Raw genomic sequence first — 19,266 nt, 5'->3', positions numbered from 1 at the left:
AATCCTAGGTAACAAATTTTGGATTTAAAGAACTCACATTTCTTGTCATTTAATTTAAGTCCAACTGATTTCAGTTTTCTAAGTACAGCTTTTAGGTTTGAAATATGTTCTTGAAGATCTCGTCCTGTAACTGTTATGTCATCTTGATAAACCACAACTCCTCGCATACCCTGAAACAACCCTTCCATTGTTTTTTGAAAAATAGCTGCTGCAGTTTTTATACCAAATGGTAAGCGTTTAACTTTCAATAGTCCAATATGTGTGCTCCAAGTACACAAATTTTGAGATTGCTCATCTAAATTTAGCTGATTGTAAGCATTTGACAGGTCAAGTTTTGAATACAGTGTACCCCCTTCAAGCGCTGCAAAAATGTCGTCTATTCGAGGTAGTGGATACTTTACGTCGACTAAAGACCGGTTTAATGTAACCTTATAGTCACCACAAATTCGTATGTCACCGTTTGGTTTTAAAATCGGTACCAAAGGTGTTGCCCATTCAGAACTAACAACTTGCTCTAAAATTCCATCATCTATGAATTTTCGTAACTGCACTTCAATCTTTTCTTTCCATGCTAATGGTACTGACCTAGGCTTGAAAAATATTGGTTTTGCATCTTCTTTTAATAGTAACGATATCGTATTCGTAGTATATGAACCTAAACGAGGCTCAAAAACTTCAGCAAACTCCGATTTAATCTGTTCTGTAATTACAGAATTTGGTTCATTTACGTACACATTGTTCACCTGCATTAACTCAAAATTAAAAGCTCTCAAAAATGTTCTACCTAGCAAAGGTGGACTCACTGCATTGGTTACAACAACAACAATTTGTTTTTTTAGACCTCGATATTCGATCGTTGCATCGTACTCACCAATAACTTTGATTGAATCTCCATTGTAATCTACATATGGAACATATGGAACACGGTGCACCAGTGTCGCAAGCAATTTTCGTTATGTTTCCATCAATTTTTACAGGTAAATAATATACTCCATTAGTTGAGGTTGTATCAACGCTATAGATAGAAAAGTTATAATTATCATTATCAAAATTATTATCAGAATAGGTGTCATGTTTTGTTTGAGATACATAATTTACGGATTTTTTTGATTTATTTTTACAAATGCTCGCCAAGTGACCTGTTTTTCCACAGCTGTGACCTTTGCATGCCTTATACTTGCAATTGTTTGAGTTATGATTTCGCCAGCCACAGTGTGTGCATGGCTGCTGCTTCTTTTCTCTGCCAGCGTCGCAGTCGTTTTCGCCGTCGCCGTCACCGTCGCTTCTGCCGCCTCTGTAACTCACGTTTCGGTTGCCCTTGAAATGACTTCTGCCGTTGCTCTTTGCTTGATCTCTGTTCTCGCCTCTTTGCCTCTGCCATTGACTAGTCCCGTTCTTTTGATGCATGTAGTTGACGTTGTGTTCTGTCTTCCTTGTGCTGATCTTCGTCTCCATGATCATCGCCTTCTTGAGTGCATCAGCCAGAGTTAGATTTTCGTCTTCTTCACATATTCTTTCATATATAGGGTTGGGAAGGCTCATCACAAATTGGTTTAATACAAACGCTTCCAGATTTGAGCCAAATTTGCATTCCAATGCCAATTGTTTAACTCGAGCATACCACTCCGCTACAGTCTCATCTTCACTTTTTGTGGACATGTGAAATTTTTTTCTTTCTCTGAATATGAGTGTAGGTGGTGTGTAGTGTGTTTTTAAAATTTCACATAATTCTTTGTATGCTTTTGATACGGGTGATACCGGATTGCACAAACTATGTAGTACAGTGTAAGCCGCTGTACCGATCGACTTCAACAAAACTGCCTTTTTTGTGTTTTCCTCTTTCACATTCAATTCGCACAAATGTATGTCGAATTTTTCCTTCCAAATGCAGAACGTTTCTTGGTGTGGCGAAAACTCAGCAATTGTTGCCATTTGATAGAATGTTGGTGCTTCATTTTTCGTCATGTTGCTATTCATATATTATATGCACTTTTAACATGTGTATGTATATTAATACGTTTTATTTTATGCTCGTCGCCAATTATGTAGTGTATTGACACTCAGACTTGAGCACGCGTTGTCTTCAAGATTCTCTTTTATTCTATATCCCTTGGATGGTGTGACCGTATATAGATAGTAATATAATACCTAACAGACATTGAACATGGAACCCAGGTATTGCTACGACTAGTCCAGCGTACTCAGCTATGGGAGGACATGAAGTCACTGCGGGCAAGGGGAGCAGTCTCCTCATCGAGCTCAATCGCATCGTTATCGCCATTCATGGATCATTTTGGACTTCTCAGGGTAGATGGTCGACTGAAAAACTCTTCGTTGGATTTTGATGGCCGTCATCCCATCATCTTGCCCAGCAGCCATCCACTGACTCTTGCAATAATCTCCCATTTTCATGAGCGGAATCTGCACGATGGTCCTCGAGCTTTGCTTGGACTAATTCGATCCCAATATTGGCCTATTGGGGGAAGGAAGACGGTAAACAAGGCAGTAAACAAGTGCGTAAGATGCTTTCGACTGAAGCCCAGGGTATTGGAGCATATTATGGCGGATCTTCCAAAGGAGCGGCTCGATGGTTCTCATGCCTTTGAGATCACAGGCGTGGACTACTGTGGGCCGTTTTTCTACAAACCGGAGGCACGCAATAAGGCTCCAATCAAGTGCTACGTCTGCGTCTTCATTTGTTTCGCTACCAAGGCTGTTCATCTGGAGCTTATAAAGGACTTATCCACAGCTGCTTTTCTACATGGACTAAAGCGCTTCATATGTACCAGACGGAAGCCGCGGCAAATTTGGTCAGACAACACAACCAATTTTGTCGGCGCTAAGAATGAGCTGATGGAATTAAAGAGCCTGGTCCTCAGCGATGACCATTAGAAGGCGCTGCTGGAGGCTATAGACTGGCATTTCATTCCTCCGCGCTTGTAAGAGGCTTGTAGCTGAGGGCGAAAACTAAATTGACCGCCAACGGCGTTGTATGGGCAGCCATAGTCTCGCTGCTACAGGGGGTTTTGGAGTCAGGGGCTCTAAAACGGTGCTCTGAAAGGTTTGCTCCCTCTGGGGGTGAGTTAACGCTGATGGCAGTTGAAGAGAAAGAGGAGAAAGCGATGACATTCGAACGTCATCCAGCGGATCCGACCGCTCTCATAGTGGATGGGAGCGTGTCCATCTTCCTTTTGGAATTTGGATGTCGAGCGACCAACATCGCCCCGAACAGGCTCAGCAAAAATCATTAAGGAAAAAGTTCCAAAGTCAAGAAAAGTATTCTTTCCTTGTCAAAGAGCGAGTGGTATCCAGCAGCAGCAAAGCAAAAGTCGCGGGACTACGATAACTGAAGCTAGGTCGGCTACTGGGGCCAAGATTGACGGGTAAGAGGAACAAAAAGTGGGATACCACAGATCTTTCGGATCGACGTCGGTGAGGCGGCGGCCACAAAGCGGGACGGTCGATATTCCGCGATAGCGGAAAGTTCAGCACCGGCGAAATACGAACGGAGAAAAAGGAGGAAAATAGCGCAAATCCGACCTAAACGTGCCGTAGGGCAAATTAAGTTAACAAGGCCCAATTAAGATCCGCAGTACATAGTGAAGGAAAGAGTTAGTGTGTTGTTGGAGTTCAATACTCAGAGCTGCAAGGGTAATGCCCCAAAACAAATAAAGAGGGCGAGCGGAGCCAAAGTAGGAAAAGAAGGGCAAGAGGAAGAGTGAATATGAAACTAAAACAAATCCATAAATAGATAACCTTCCATGCACAGATCAAAACAAAAAAAATAACAAAAAAACCACATGCTTATAACCGAAATGCAATAATAATACACCCGAACCCAAAATATCATATTAACCACAGTTTTTCAGCAACCATCAGAAAGCGCTTTCGACGGTGGATCCGCAGTAAAAGTGAGTTTATTTACTAGGTGTTTGATTACAATCATTTGGGCATGGAAGAAATTGTCTATTGGTGTTCCGACCAAATTGCCTTACCGTTTCGTAGCCCGTAAGAATCAACATTTATATTCTATCTTTAAATTTTAATCTTTACCATTGCACATTTATTCAAATACTAGTTTATAAGTTTACCTGATCCTAGTTCAAGGGAACCAGGCCCAGGTAGCCTATGGGAGGGAACATATACCCCGTATTTTTATGTATAATTTAGTTCCAATAAATATCATTATAATGTTTAACTAAACCCTTCTTATGATCTCCCCTTCCAAGCCCCTGTAGCGCGTGTCGGCACACCAAGGGGTCATGGCCGACAGATAGATGTATGGAATGGTTTGGTAATATCCAATATGCTACAGCCCTTATTGCCCAAGATCTCAGGAATGGTGTTGTTTTACTTGCCACGGCCACGGTCTTAGTCAAAAATCGTTCCGGAGTTTTAGTTCCCTGCCGAGCGTTGCTGGATTCCGGCTCCCAGTTGCATCTAATAACTTCTCGTTTCGCGAATCAGCTTCAGCTTCGAAAAATGAAATCATCGACTGCAGTCTCGGGAATAGGCGACTCTAGCTTCGTCACGGATGGATTTTCGGTCAACGTTAGTCAAGTCTGTTTTTCGAGCTCCTGTGTGCTGGTCAGGTCAAGCTACTGCCAGGATTGCCTTCAATTCAGAAAACGCGCTTGGATGGGTCGTGTCTGGAAGTTGTTCGCGTTTAAAAGGTTCCTCGTTGATGGTCTCTCGCGCTCGGGCCGTAGCTGCTGAGGATAATAGTCCAGAGGATCGGCTTGAGGTGCTTCTTCGGAGGTTTTGGGAGGTAGAAAATTGCATCGAACCAATAATAAAGTCTACCAAAGAAGAGCTAGATTGTGAAGCACACTTTGTGCAGCATTTCCGTCGACTACATAAAGGCGATTATTGTGTTAGCCTGCACTCTCGCTCATCGGATTACTCAACTCTCATCACTGCCATTGTAGCCTCTAGCATAACCGATCGACAGCCAAGCTTTGGAATTGACACTCAAAACTGGAACATTCCATCTAACATACCACTAGCTGATCCGGAGTTTTATAAGCCGCAGCGCGTCGATCTGCTAATTGGCGCAAGTCTGTTTTTCGAGCTCCTGTGTGCTGGTCAGGTCAAGCTACTGCCAGGATTGCCTTCAATTCAGAAAACGCGCTTGGATGGGTCGTGTCTGGAAGTTGTTCGCGTTTAAAAGGTTCCTCGTTGATGGTCTCTCGCGCTCGGGCCGTAGCTGCTGAGGATAATAGTCCAGAGGATCGGCTTGAGGTGCTTCTTCGGAGGTTTTGGGAGGTAGAAAATTGCATCGAACCAATAATAAAGTCTACCAAAGAAGAGCTAGATTGTGAAGCACACTTTGTGCAGCATTTCCGTCGACTACATAAAGGCGATTATTGTGTTCGGCTGCCAGCAAAATATAATTTGGATCTCCTTGGAGAATCTTACAATCAAGCGCTTCGTAGATTCCTGACCCTTGAGAGAAAGTTAGATCGTCGCCCTGAGGTTAAATCTCAGTATGCAGCATTTATAAAGGAGTACCTTGATTTAGCCCATATGTCTCAGGTTCCTACCCAGTCAATCAGCAACTGCCGATATTTTTTGCCTCACCATTGCGTCATGAAGGAAGATAGTTCTACGACCAAGCTTCGCGTCGTTTTTGATGGATCCGCTTCAACCCCATCTGGATATTCCCTGAACGACGTTTTAATGGCTGGTCCCGTAATCCAACCCAAACTGTTTCATATTCTTGCTCGATTTCGGTCATACGCCGTTGCGATTACGGGAGATATCTGTAAGATGTATCGTTGTGTAAGAGTCTCGACCGAGGATAGCAACTTGCAGTGTATTCTGTGGAGAACTCCAGGGAAGAAGACTTGCGTGTGTTTCAATTGGACACCGTTACTTATGGGACGAAGCCTGCCTCCTATCTATCTGTGCGAGCGATGCATCAGTTGGCAATAGACGAGCAGATGGCGTTTCCAGTTGGAGCTGACTTGATATCTGGAGCCAGCTCGCAGGAGGAGGCTATCCGGATTAGGGAGCAAACTACTGGAATTTTGTCTAGAGGTCAGTTCAGATTGAGGAATGGTGTTCGAACGTCCCTGCTGTGCTGGATGGAGTTCCGGAAGAGGACAAGGAAACATTTTTGAAGTTCGACGATGGCAGCCATGTGACTAAAACTTTAGGACTTGCGTGGGATCCGGTTTCTGATCTACTATTATTTTCGTTCTCGGCCCTTCAATCTTCTTTGAATTCCTGCAGGCGCTCTGTTTTGTCATCCATAGCGCGATTCTACGATCCTCTCGGACTAGCTGGTCCCGTAATTACTAAATCCAAAATCTTTCTCCAGCGTTTGTGCCAAGAGAAGTTGTCCTGGAATGAAAGCCTTCCTGTCGCACTGAACACCGAGTGGCAGGAAATATGCACCAGTTTTGGTCAGATTCGTCGACTTGAATTTCCTCGGCTTGTGCTCCTTCCAGACTCTACGCTGGAAATTCACGGATTTTGCGATGCCAGCATCGAGGCTTATGGTGCATGCATTTATGTCGTGTCCAAGGGTCAGCATTTCAGCAGTCACTTACTTTGTGCCAAATCTCGTGTGGCTCCTTTGAAGACACTTACAGTACCAAAGTTGGAGCTTTGTGGAGCGGAGTTGCTGGCTAGGCTCATATCTGAGATAGCTGGAATGAATGTATTCAAGGGAAGGTGTTACTGTTGGTGTGATTCTGCCGTTGCGCTCTCTTGGATTCGGGACGAGCCGTCAAGATTAAATATTTTTGTTGCAAATAGAGTGTCAACGATTCAGGAAATGACCGAAAATATGGAATGGCGCTATGTTCCCACAGCTTTAAACCCAGCCGACATTCTGTCTCGAGGGGCTCATCCGACTGAGCTGAATGAGTCACCTCTTTGGGCTCATGGTCCTCCATTTCTTTGCGGCTCCTCAGATGACTGGCCACCCACTGTGCTACCTGATAAGCCAGCCCTTGAACTTCGTCGGAAGGCTCTTCTGGTCAAATCGCCCTACATGGACATTATTGCTGATTCCAAGTATGCAAATTCATTTGCTTCTTTGCAACGCGTTTTCGGATACATTCACAAGTTTTGCAACCGAATTCAGCGCCCCGGACTCACTGTCTCAGACATTGAACATGGAACCCAGGTATTGCTACGACTAGTCCAGCGTACTCAGCTATGGGAGGACATGAAGTCACTGCGGGCAAGGTGAGCAGTCTCCTCATCGAGCTCAATCGCATCGTTATCGCCATTCATGGATCATTTTGGACTTCTCAGGGTAGATGGTCGACTGAAAAACTCTTCGTTGGATTTTGATGGCCGTCATCCCATCATCTTGCCCAGCAGCCATCCACTGACTCTTGCAATAATCTCCCATTTTCATGAGCGGAATCTGCACGCTGGTCCTCGAGCTTTGCTTGGACTAATTCGATCCCAATATTGGCCTATTGGGGGAAGGAAGACGGTAAACAAGGCAGTAAACAAGTGCGTAAGATGCTTTCGACTGAAGCCCAGGGTATTGGAGCATATTATGGCGAATCTTTCAAAGGAGCGGCTCGATGGTTCTCATGCCTTTGAGATCACAGGCGTGGACTTCTGTGGGCCGTTTTTCTACAAACCGGAGGCACGCAATAAGGCTCCAATCAAGTGCTACGTCTGCGTCTTCATTTGTTTCGCTACCAAGGCTATTCATCTGGAGCTTATAAAGGACTTATCCACAGCTGCTTTTCTACATGGACTAAAGCGCTTCATATGTACCAGACGGAAGCCGCGGCAAATTTGGTCAGACAACACAACCAATTTTGTCGGCGCTAAGAATGAGCTGATGGAATTAAAGCGCCTGGTCCTCAGCGATGACCATTAGAAGGCGCTGCTGGAGGCTATAGACTGGCATTTCATTCCTCCGCGCTTGTAAGAGGCTTGTAGCTGAGGGCGAAAACTAAATTGACCGCCAACGGTGTTGTATGGGCAGCCATAGTCTCGCTGCTACAGGGGGTTTTGGAGTCAGGGGCTCTAAAACGGTGCTCTGAAAGGTTGGCTCCCTCTGGGGGTGAGTTAACGCTGATGGCAGTTGAAGAGAAAGAGGAGAAAGCCATGACATTCGAACGTCATCCAGCGGATCCGACCGGTCTCATAGTGGATGGGAGCGTGTCCATCTTCCTTTTGGAATTTGGATGTCGAGCGACCAACATCGCCCCGAACAGGCTCAGCAAAAATCATTAAGGAAAAAGTTCCAAAGTCAAGAAAAGTATTCTTTCCTTGTCAAAGCGCGAGTGGTATCCAGCAGCAGCAAAGCAAAAGTCGCGGGACTACGATAACTGAAGCTAGGTCGGCTACTGGGGCCAAGATTGACGGGTAAGAGGAACAAAAAGTGGGATACCACAGATCTTTCGGATCGACGTCGGTGAGGCGGCGGCCACAAAGCGGGACGGTCGATAATCCGCGATAGCGGAAAGTTCAGCACCGGCGAAATACGAACGGAGAAAAAGGAGGAAAATAGCGCAAATCCGACCTAAACGTGCCGTAGGGCAAATTAAGTTAACAAGGCCCAATTAAGATCCGCAGTACATAGTGAAGGAAAGAGTTAGTGTGTTGTTGGAGTTCAATACTCAGAGCTGCAAGGGTAATGCCCCAAAACAAATAAAGAGGGCGAGCGGAGCCAAAGTAGGAAAAGAAGGGCAAGAGGAAGAGTGAATATGAAACTAAAACAAATCCATAAATAGATAACCTTCCATGCACAGATCAAAACAAAAAAAATAACAAAAAAACCACATGCTTATAACCGAAATGCAATAATAATACACCCGAACCCAAAATATCATATTAACCACAGTTTTTCAGCAACCATCAGAAAGCGCTTTCGACGGTGGATCCGCAGTAAAAGTGAGTTTATTTACTAGGTGTTTGATTACAATCATTTGGGCATGGAAGAAATTGTCTATTGGTGTTCCGACCAAATTGCCTTACCGTTTCGTAGCCCGTAAGAATCAACATTTATATTCTATCTTTAAATTTTAATCTTTACCATTGCACATTTATTCAAATACTAGTTTATAAGTTTACCTGATCCTAGTTCAAGGGAACCAGGCCCAGGTAGCCTATGGGAGGGAACATATACCCCGTATTTTTATGTATAATTTAGTTCCAATAAATATCATTATAATGTTTAACTAAACCCTTCTTATGATCTCCCCTTCCAAGCCCCTGTAGCGCGTGTCGGCACACCAAGGGGTCATGGCCGACAGATAGATGTATGGAATGGCATGACCAAGGTAGGGTGGGCAAGGGGTCCTCGAAACAGCTGAGGATCGTCCGTCTGTATTTTAGGTAATCGTCCGTGTTATGTGGTCATTTGTAGTGAACTCTGTCCGGTGAAGTGTATGGCTTGTTTTTTCTTGCACGTTAAATTTAAAATAAAGAAAGTAAAGGGCCTCGGACTATGACAATAAAACAACTCCACCCCCTTGCCGACGAGCCAGCAGCCGGAAACAATACGTGCCGGTCATAGCCGAGTAATACCATCTCGCCCAAGTACTCGTTACCCATTACAGTAATAATTAAGAAGATCTTTATTTTTGGCGCCCAACGTGGGGCCACCTTGTGTTGTACATCGGATTGACTCCGATTAATTAATACCAGGAGGACTCACACATTACATTGACCACAATTGTCTTCTTTCCCATCTGTCTTATTTACAACCTTGTATTGTCTGAGTGAATTGCGTAGGGTAGCTGTCCGTAAAGTTTACGCTGGTTAGCGTATAGCTTTGATGGCAAATATCTGTTTCACTACAAAGTTTTCTGCGAGCATGGAACCATGACAAAAACTTGGAATGCAGGCAAATTAGCCTCAGAGGCGATAACCTGTCCAGTGAGATGTGGGTTCGAGCGGGATTTCTATATTTTCAACAGGTGAAGGGACGACTGGGATAGAATGCATAGGAATTCAGAATGGGTCAGCTGCGAGCAGTTGCCTTCTGACCACATTTACCTAGCGATAGTTTTCACTTAACCTTATCTTTTATTTGTTTTGATGTTTTTGTTGAAAAGCCATTCTGACGATTGGAAATCAAGTTGATTCAACCTTTGGGATGAATCTCTGACCACGGCAGATGGACTGGAACGGAAACATGGCAGTTCTTCTATTTGTTTGTGATCGAGAAATTGAGTCGAGTAGGAAACAAGGAGAGTTTTTTTGTCATGCCTCCTGTCCACGATTCATTTGTGTTGGTCAGTTTCATAAATTTGCTATTAGACGTTACCAAAAAAGCGGACAATTGGTGTGCAGCTTCTGCAGGGAGCTATTGGGAGTCGGGAGATTATTATTTTCTTTTGATGGTATAATTTCAAAGAATTAAATTTCTTTATATATTTGTTTTATAGAAACATTTTTATATTTTCTTCTATATTTTTTTTTATAATTTTTTTATATCTTATTTTTGTTATATTTTTTTTTATATATACTCACATACATATGTACACTCATTAACAGGCTACATAAATAGATTTGATACATTTATTGGGGGTTATTCCGCAATGTGATGTAATTAATTCTGGGAAGAAATTAAATAGTTCTATGGGTCTGGATAGATCTTCACGAAAAGGGGTGCCTCCTCGAAGCATAGAATGCAGCTTATGCAAGTCCGAGTTGGGAACTGGGGAAAATTATAAAACGAAGTGCGGACATCCGTTTCATAAGGCATGTATAAAAACGCATTTCACTGTTAAAACAACTTGCCCAACTTGTGATTCGGTTTGCATAGCTCAAACCATTACAAATCCATCTAGCACATCTGTGTTAACGAGGCAGCAATCTAGACTCGTACCAATCCCAAGAGCAGATAGCTTATCAGATTTGGCCGAAACGAGAAGTGAAGAGCTAAGTGCGAGCGAGAACCCGTCCATCGTCGAGATGAGCCAGACGTCTGCCGAAATTGCAGCCGCTGTCAAGGCTATGCAGAACGAGCTGTTAACTCAGTTGACAGAACAAATGGCGAATCTCATTCAAACCAATGTAGAAGCTCACATAAATAATATGGAGCAGCAAAGACAAACGCGAAATCCAAATACTAGCAGGAATACTTCTTTGGAGCAGCTACTAGGAATCAATGGGCAGCAACCAGATCCGGGGTTACCTCCGCGTGCAACCAGCGCCCGATCGGTAGGTTCAGAATTGGCCCAAAGACCAGACAAAGTAGGCCACATAATGTCGAACTGGAAATTAAGAGTTTCAGGAACCACCGATACAATAGGAATCGATAGCTTTATCTATAGAGTTGAGGCCCTTACTCATCGTTAGAGGGAAATTTCTCACTTCTGTGTGGTAATGCGAATTCGCTATTTGATGGCAAGGCATCTGATTTCTGGCGATATCACAAGTCGGTAGGAGTGGTAGGAGTAGTTCGGTGGCAGGAGCTTTGTGCTGCGTTGAGGAAGCAATTCCGAGACTCCAGAACGGATGTGGATATCCGCCAAATAATAAGGGATAGAAAACAGAGGGAAAAAGAAACGTTCGAAAGTTTCTACGATGCCATCCTAAAGCTAACTGATAGACTCGACCAGCCTCTTAGTGAGAAGACGCTGATTGAAATTGTGAGGCGTAATTTACGTCCGAAAATTCAGCATGAAATTCTTAACATACGGGTAGATTCGATGGAAACCTTGAGGGATATATGCAGGAAAAGGGAATGCTTTTTAGAAGAAGTCCGTAAGAATCATGGTTATCAGAAACCATCGGTCTTTAATAAGCAGATATCAGAGCTCAGAAGCGAACATCGATGATGCCGTAGAATTTTCTGAAGGAGAGGTAGAGGATGAGATAGGCGCTTTTGCTCTCGTATGCTGGAATTGCAGGAAGGAGGGGCATAGGTATCAAGACTGCGCGGAAAAAAGAAAATTTTTTGCTATGGATGCGGTATTCCTAATGCCTATAAACCTTCATGTGCGCGATGCCAAAAAAACGCGCAAAGGAGCACTGCAGCATCTCGTCCACTGACCAGTGTTCCCAACCGGCAAGCGGCGACAAAGGAGTGAGGATATATAGCAGTGGTGGGGAGCGGGAAATGACACACTCCCTTTCGGCTGGTCAGCCAGAGTATTTTTGGCATACTAAGCTGGAAAATATTAGGAAGATTGGGTTTCCGAGCTTTGGCGACAAAGCAAAGACAAGTTCTCGCAGCAGTCGGCGGTTAAAAAAATTCTGGGAGTCAGTAAAGTACATAAATATCATTAGAAGAAACAAAGGGGACAAACGCCCTTATGCTGAAGTTAGTCTTCTGGATAATAAGCGAGTGGGTTTGCTCGATACAGGAGCTGCTCTGACTTGCATCGGAGGGAAACTGGCCAAAGAATATATTATCAGCAGGAAGCCGTTTAAAAAGGTGCTGTCCAAGGCATGCACCGCTGATGGAAGTCATCAGAAAATAGTTGGTAAATTTAGGACTAGTATAGAGTATAAAGGTATAAGTAAAGAATTAGATATATACATAATCCCTTCGTTAAGTCAGGATGTTTATTTAGGAATTGATTTTTGGATGTCGTTCGATCTTTTGCCCCCACCCTTAGAGGTGGCGGAAATATCAGCCGCCACAGAGCAGCACGTTCTGACAGACATTCAGGAATTGAAATTGCAGGGAATGGTCCAACGTTTTCCATCATTTGCGACATCGGGTCTCGGGAAAACTTCGGTGTTGTCACACTCAATAGACACTGGAAACGCGAAGCACGTTAATCAGCGTCATTTTCCAGTTTCCCCGGCAATTGAGAAGTTATTGTACACTGAGATTGACAGGATGCTTCAACTAGGAGTGATTGAAGAATCTGAAAGTCCTTGGTCCTCGCCAGTAGTACTTGTCCGGAAACCGGGAAAAGTCAGAGTTTGTTTGGACAGCAGAAAAGTGAATGAGGTTATGGAAAAAGATGCGTACCCCCTTCCCCAAATAGATGGCATTCTCAGCCGTTTACCGAAGGCAGTGTTCATAAGTAGTCTCGACCTGAAGGATGCATATTGGCAGATCCCCTTGGATCCGGCATCTAGGTGTAAAACTGCATTCACGGTTCCAGGGAGGCCCTTGTATCATTATAAAGTCATGCCGTTTGGTCTCTGTAATTCCTCTCAAACCATGACACGCTTAATGGATAAAGTCATTCCTGCGTCGCTTAGAAACGAAGTCTTCGTTTATTTGGACGACTTATTGCTGGTGTCAGATACGTTTGAGAGACATTTACTCGTTTTGGACACCGTGGCCTCGCGGATTCGGGAAGCTGGCTTGACCTTAAATATCGAGAAAAGTAAATTCTGTGTGCGCTCTGTGAGATACCTAGGGCATATAATAGGAGAGGGTGGTATTCGCACTGCCCCCGAAAAAGTCTCGGCTATTTCGGATTTTCCATTGCCGACGTCGTTGAAAGCGTTGAGAAGCTTTCTGGGATTGGCAGGGTGGTATCGAAAATTCATAAACAACTTTGCGTCTGTATCCGCCCCGTTGACCGACCTATTAAAGCCGAAGCAAAAATTCGTGATGACAACAGAAGGCAAGGAAGCTTTTGAGCGGTTAAAGGGCATGCTTTGCAGTGCTCCGGTCTTGCCGGAAGTCCGGACTTCAGCAAACCATTTTTTATACATTGCGACGCCAGTAAAAGCGGGGGAGGCGGAGTACTGGTACAGAAGTCGGTCGAAGGGGAAGAACTGCCGATAGCCTTTGTTTCGAAGAAGCTTAACAAAGCCCAAAGAAACTATACGGTTACAGAGCAGGAATGTCTCGCTGCTCTGGTGAGCATAAAAAGATTCAGAGCCTATGTAGAGGGTCAGGAGTTCACTGTAATTACGGATCACGCCTCGCTGAAATGGCTCATGTCTCAAAGTGATTTGAATTCGAGGTTAGCGAGATGGGCTTTAAAACTGCAAGGTTTCCGGTTCAGTATCCAACACAGAAGAGGGAAGCTGAATGTTGTTCCGGATGCCTTGTCCAGGGTCCCATATGACCAAGTGGCTGCAGTGGATTTCAGCAATGGCTTGCTGGTGGACATTGAGTCAGCTCATTTCAAATCGGGAGAATATTTGGAACTGATGGAGGGAATTAAGAGCAATATGGCTCAACTCCCCAACCTTAAAATAGTTGATTCTCTGATCTATCGGCGATCCAAGCATGTAAAAGGAGACATCCTTAATGACGCGTTTGCTTGGAAGTTGTGGGTACCCAGGGGGATGGTCAAAGAAGTGCTTAAGAGAGCACACGATGATCCGCTGGCTTCCCATGGTGGAGTCCACAAGACACTCGAGCGGATTCGGCGTTATTATTTCTGGCCCGGACTCGTCAATGACGTAAAAGACTACGTGGCAGCCTGCGAGCAATGTAAAATATCAAAAGCTCCAAAGGCTCCGTTACGTCCACCGATGGGAAAAGCGGCCGAGTCGCAAAGGTTCTTCCAGCGTCTCTATATTGATTTCTTAGGTCCGTATCCTAGGTCTCGCAGTGGAAATATAGGAATTTTTATTGTCCTGGACCATTATTCGAAATTTGTTTTCCTCAAGGCTGTAAAAAAATTAAATGCGGATGTTGTGCTGAGGTATTTAGAGGAGGAGTTATTCCATACTTTCGGAGTTCCAGAAGGAATTGTATCTGACAACGGATCGCAATTTCGATCCGAGAAGTTTCAAGGCCTGCTCAGAAGGCATCGAATAACGCACACGCTAACAGCTGCCCACGCTCCCCAAGCCAATGCTTCGGAGCGAGTCAACCGTTCGGTCATCGCTGCCATTCGGTCGTATATTCGCAGTGACCGGAAAGACTGGGATGAGAGTCTTAGCAAAATATGCTGTGCGTTGAGGTCGGCGGTTCACTCAGGGTTATGATCCACGCCTTACTATATGGTTTTCGGCCAGCAGATGGTGTCTTCAGGCGCAACGTATTCTTTGCTGAGGAAATTGGGGATGTTAGAGGACAAGGCAGCGACCTTCACACGTGAGTATGCTTTGGATATCGTCAGAAAGAGAGCGTGTGAAGTGATGCGGAAGCAATGGGAGCGAAATCGACGGCATTATGACCTGAGGGCACAGGAAGTATCGTACCAGGTGGGGCAGGAAGTGCTACGGCGAAATTTTAAACAAAGCAATTTTCAAGCCGGCTACAACGCTAAGCTAGGGCCAATGTTTCTTAAGGCGCGAGTTAGACGGAAAGTGGGGAACTCGATTTATGAGCTGGAAGATCTGCAAGGAAAGCTCATCGGAAGGTACCACGGGAAGGATATCCGGCAAGTGTAGCTACAAGCCAGTCAGCCTTGTGGATTCCTCAAGGCAGGCAATATCCCCAAGTCTAACTTTGGCAGGGGGGATTTTGTAAGAGGCTTGTAGCTGAGGGCGAAAACTAAATTGACCGCCAACGGCGTTGTATGGGCAGCCATAGTCTCGCTGCTACAGGGGGTTTTGGAGTCAGGGGCTCTAAAACGGTGCTCTGAAAGGTTGGCTCCCTCTGGGGGTGAGTTAACGCTGATGGCAGTTGAAGAGAAGGAGGAGAAAGCGATGACATTCGAACGTCATCCAGCGGATCCGACCGGTCTCATTGTGGATGGGAGCGTGTCCATCTTCCTTTTGGAATTTGGATGTCGAGCGACCAACATCGCCCCGAACATGCTCAGCAAAAATCATTAATGAAAAAGTTCCAAAGTCAAGAAAAGAATATTGTCAAAGCGCGAGTGGTATCCAGCAGCAGCAAAGCAAAAGTCGCGGGACTACGATAACTGAAGCTAGGTCGGCCACTGGGGCCAAGATTGACGGGTAAGAGGAACAAAAAGTGGGATACCACAGATCTTTCGGGGCCGTATACGTTAGACGGTTCTTTCTCCCTGCACTAGATTTGGCGCCTAGCAATTTGGGCTGGCGAAGCAGCGGCGCTCCAAGCAGCTGATCCGTCGCAGCACAGAGCGAGGGAGCAGAGACGCAAAAAAAATTCAGAGAGGCTCGACCTTCGCGGGCAGCCGGATCGACGTCGGTGAGGCGGCGGCCACAAAGCGGGACGGTCGATAATCCGCGATAGCGGAAAGTTCAGCACCGGCGAAATACGAACGGAGAAAAAGGAGGAAAATAGCGCAAATCCGACCTAAACGTGCCGTAGGGCAAATTAAGTTAACAAGGCCCAATTAAGACCCGCAGTACATAGTGAAGGAAAGAGTTAGTGTGTTGTTGGAGTTCAATACTCAGAGGGCGAGCGGAGCCAAAGGTGATGCGCGCATAGGCAGAGAGTGAAAGCGGGGGAGAGAGAGAACGCGCAAGCAGCAAAGGCAGAGCCCAATAGGAGAGCGAGCGAGCTATAAAAACGCTCGCCAGCAACGGAGCCGAAGGGGGCTGGCGATAAGCCGAGAGAAGTAACATAAGTAACATAAGAGTAAGCAGAATAGTACCGAGCAGCAGAACAGCTATTTAAGTTTACATATATATACATAAAAAAGAAATGCAGAAATGAAGAACAGCAGTGAGGGAGCATAGAGTAGGAAAAGAAGGGCAAGAGGAAGAGTGAATATGAAACTAAAACAAATCCATAAATAGATAACCTTCCATGCACAGATCCAAACAAAACGAGGGGGAACGTTGTGAGTTGCTGCGGAGACCGCAACTCTACAGTTATACCCGATACTAAGTCAGTACGGCTCTCCTCCGGCAGACGCCGCTAATATTAAACGACACGACAAGGAGTGCGTGCGAGAGAGACAGAAAATCAGTCTGAGCGTGACGTCGGGGGCTGCGTAGCCAGTGCAAATTGATTTGATCCTTTTGGCTATAACAATAATCGGATCTGATCCAGATTCAGCAATCTGATAGATATGGTCATTATCTATGATTCTGCGTTCTTAGTTTTCTCGAATGTGCAATATTGTGGATGCAACTGATTTTCGTCCTTTGTGGGGGCGGAAAAGGGTGGGGCGAAATTCTGAGATATACGTTTTATAGTGAGATCTAACAGAAGTGCGGATACCAAATTTGGTTACTCTAGCCTTAATAGTCTCTGAGATTTGTGGATGCCCCAGATTTTCGTCTTTGCGGGGGCGGAAGGGGGTGTGGCGAAATTTGGACACGAAACGGTCAAGGTCCGATATCACAGGAGTGTGGATACCAAATTTGGTTGCTCTGGCTCTTATAGGTTCTGAGATCCTTGAACTCATATTTTGCAATTGACAAAACCGACCATGAAACCTGTGTGTTAGAGAGAGACAGAGCGAGAAAGAATGAAATTGTTTTCTTGATTCTGGCTATAATCATTATACGATCTGGTTCAGATTTTGCACTGTAGAAGATATGGTCATCCTCACCGATTCTGCGTTTTTGGTTTTATCGTATCTTTAAAAATGTAGATGCCACAGATTTTCGTTCTTTGTGGGGGCGGAAGTGGGCGGGGCGAAGTTTTGAAATATTTTTGTAGCAGTGACATATCACAGAAGTCTGGATCCAAAACATCGCTCTTATAGTCTTTGAGCACTAGGCGCTGAAGGGGACGGACGGACGGACGGACAGACAGACAGGGCTCAATCGACTCGGCTATTGATGCTGATCAAGAATATATATACTTTATGGGGTCGGAAACGATTCCTTCTGGACGTTACACACATGCACTTTTACCACAAATCTAATATACCCCAATACTCATTTTGAGTATCGGGTATAAAAATAACAAAAAAACCACATGTTTATAACCGAAATGCAATAATAATACACCCGAACCCAAATATCATATTAACCACAGTTTTGCAGCAACCATCAGAAAGCGCTTTCGACGGTGGATCCGCAGTAAAAGTGAGTTTATTTACTAGGTGTTTGATTACAATCATTTGGGCATGGAAGAAATTGTCTATTGGTGTTCCGACCAAATTGCCTTACCGTTTCGTAGCCCGTAAGAATCAACATCTTTAAATTTTAATCTTTACCATTGCACATTTATTCAAATACTAGTTTATAAGCTTACCTGATCCTAGTTCAAGGGAACCAGGCCCAGGTAGCCTATGGGAGGGAACATATACTCCGTATTTTTATGTATAATTTAGTTCCAATAAATATCATTATAATGTTTAACTAAACCCTTCTTATGATCTCCCCTTCCAAGCCCCTGTAGCGCGTTTCGGCACACCAAGGGGTCATGGCCGACAGATAGATGTATGGAATGGCATGACCAAGGTAGGGTGGGCAAGGGGTCCTCGAAACAGCTGAGGATCGTCCGTCTGTCTTTTAGGTATACGTCCGTGTTATGTGGTCATTTGTAGTGAACTCTGTCCGGTGAAGTGTATGGCACGTTAAATTTAAAATAAAGAAAGTAAAGGGCCTCGGACTATGACAATAAAACAACTCCACCCCCTTGCCGAGGAGCCAGCAGCCGGAAACAATACGTGCCGGTCATAGCCGAGTAATACCATCTCGCCCAAGTACTCGTTACCCATTACACGCTCCCCTCATTTTGGTGGTCTATGGGAGGCTGCAGTGAAGACGGCCAAGTACCACTTCTACCGTGCGATAGGCAACTCGGTTCTTGGATTTGACGAGCTGCGGACGCTGTTGTGCCACATCACGGCAGTGATTAATTCAAGACCTTTAGTTTCAATTTCAGAGAGCCCTGTCGATCTAGATGTTCTAACTCCAGCGCATTTCTTGAATGGTGGCCCTCCTGCTTCGTTCGCTGAGCCTGACGTCACGCAGCTAAACTTCGATCGCCTGGACGGCTGGCAGCGCGTTTCGTACCTGCAGCAGCTCTTTTGGTCCCGGTGGAAGGAGGAGTACATAACGTCACTGCAGCAGCGCTCAAAGTGACGCACTGCGAAGCCTAGTTTAGTTCTTTGTGTGGGCGGAAAGGGGTAGGGCGAAATTTTGAGATACACGTTTTATAGTAAGATCTAACAGGAGTGCGAATACCAAATTTGGTTACTATAGCCTTAATAGTCTCTGAGATTTTTGAATATCCCCAGATTTTCGTCCTTTGCGTTGGAGGAAGGGGGGGTGGCGAAATTTTGAAACAAACTCGTCTCGGTCCGATATATTAGGAGTGTGGATACCAAATTTGGTTGCTCTAGCTTTTGTAGTCTCTGAGATCTAGGCGCTAATGTTTTACTCTAAGCAAAGCCGCCTATGCTACGTGTGTGTTAGAGAGAGACAGGGCGAGAAAAAATGAAATTGTTTTCTTGATGCTGGCTATAATAATAATACGATCCAATTCAGATTCCGCAGTCTTAAATATATGGTCATTCTCTACAATTCTACGTTTTTGGTTTCCTCATATCTTTAAATTGTGGATGCCACAGA

Source organism: Drosophila miranda (genome assembly GCF_003369915.1).
Source record: "Drosophila miranda strain MSH22 chromosome Y unlocalized genomic scaffold, D.miranda_PacBio2.1 Contig_Y2_pilon, whole genome shotgun sequence".
Classification (NCBI taxonomy): domain Eukaryota; kingdom Metazoa; phylum Arthropoda; class Insecta; order Diptera; family Drosophilidae; genus Drosophila; species Drosophila miranda.
This window is presented reverse-complemented; position numbering follows the sequence as displayed.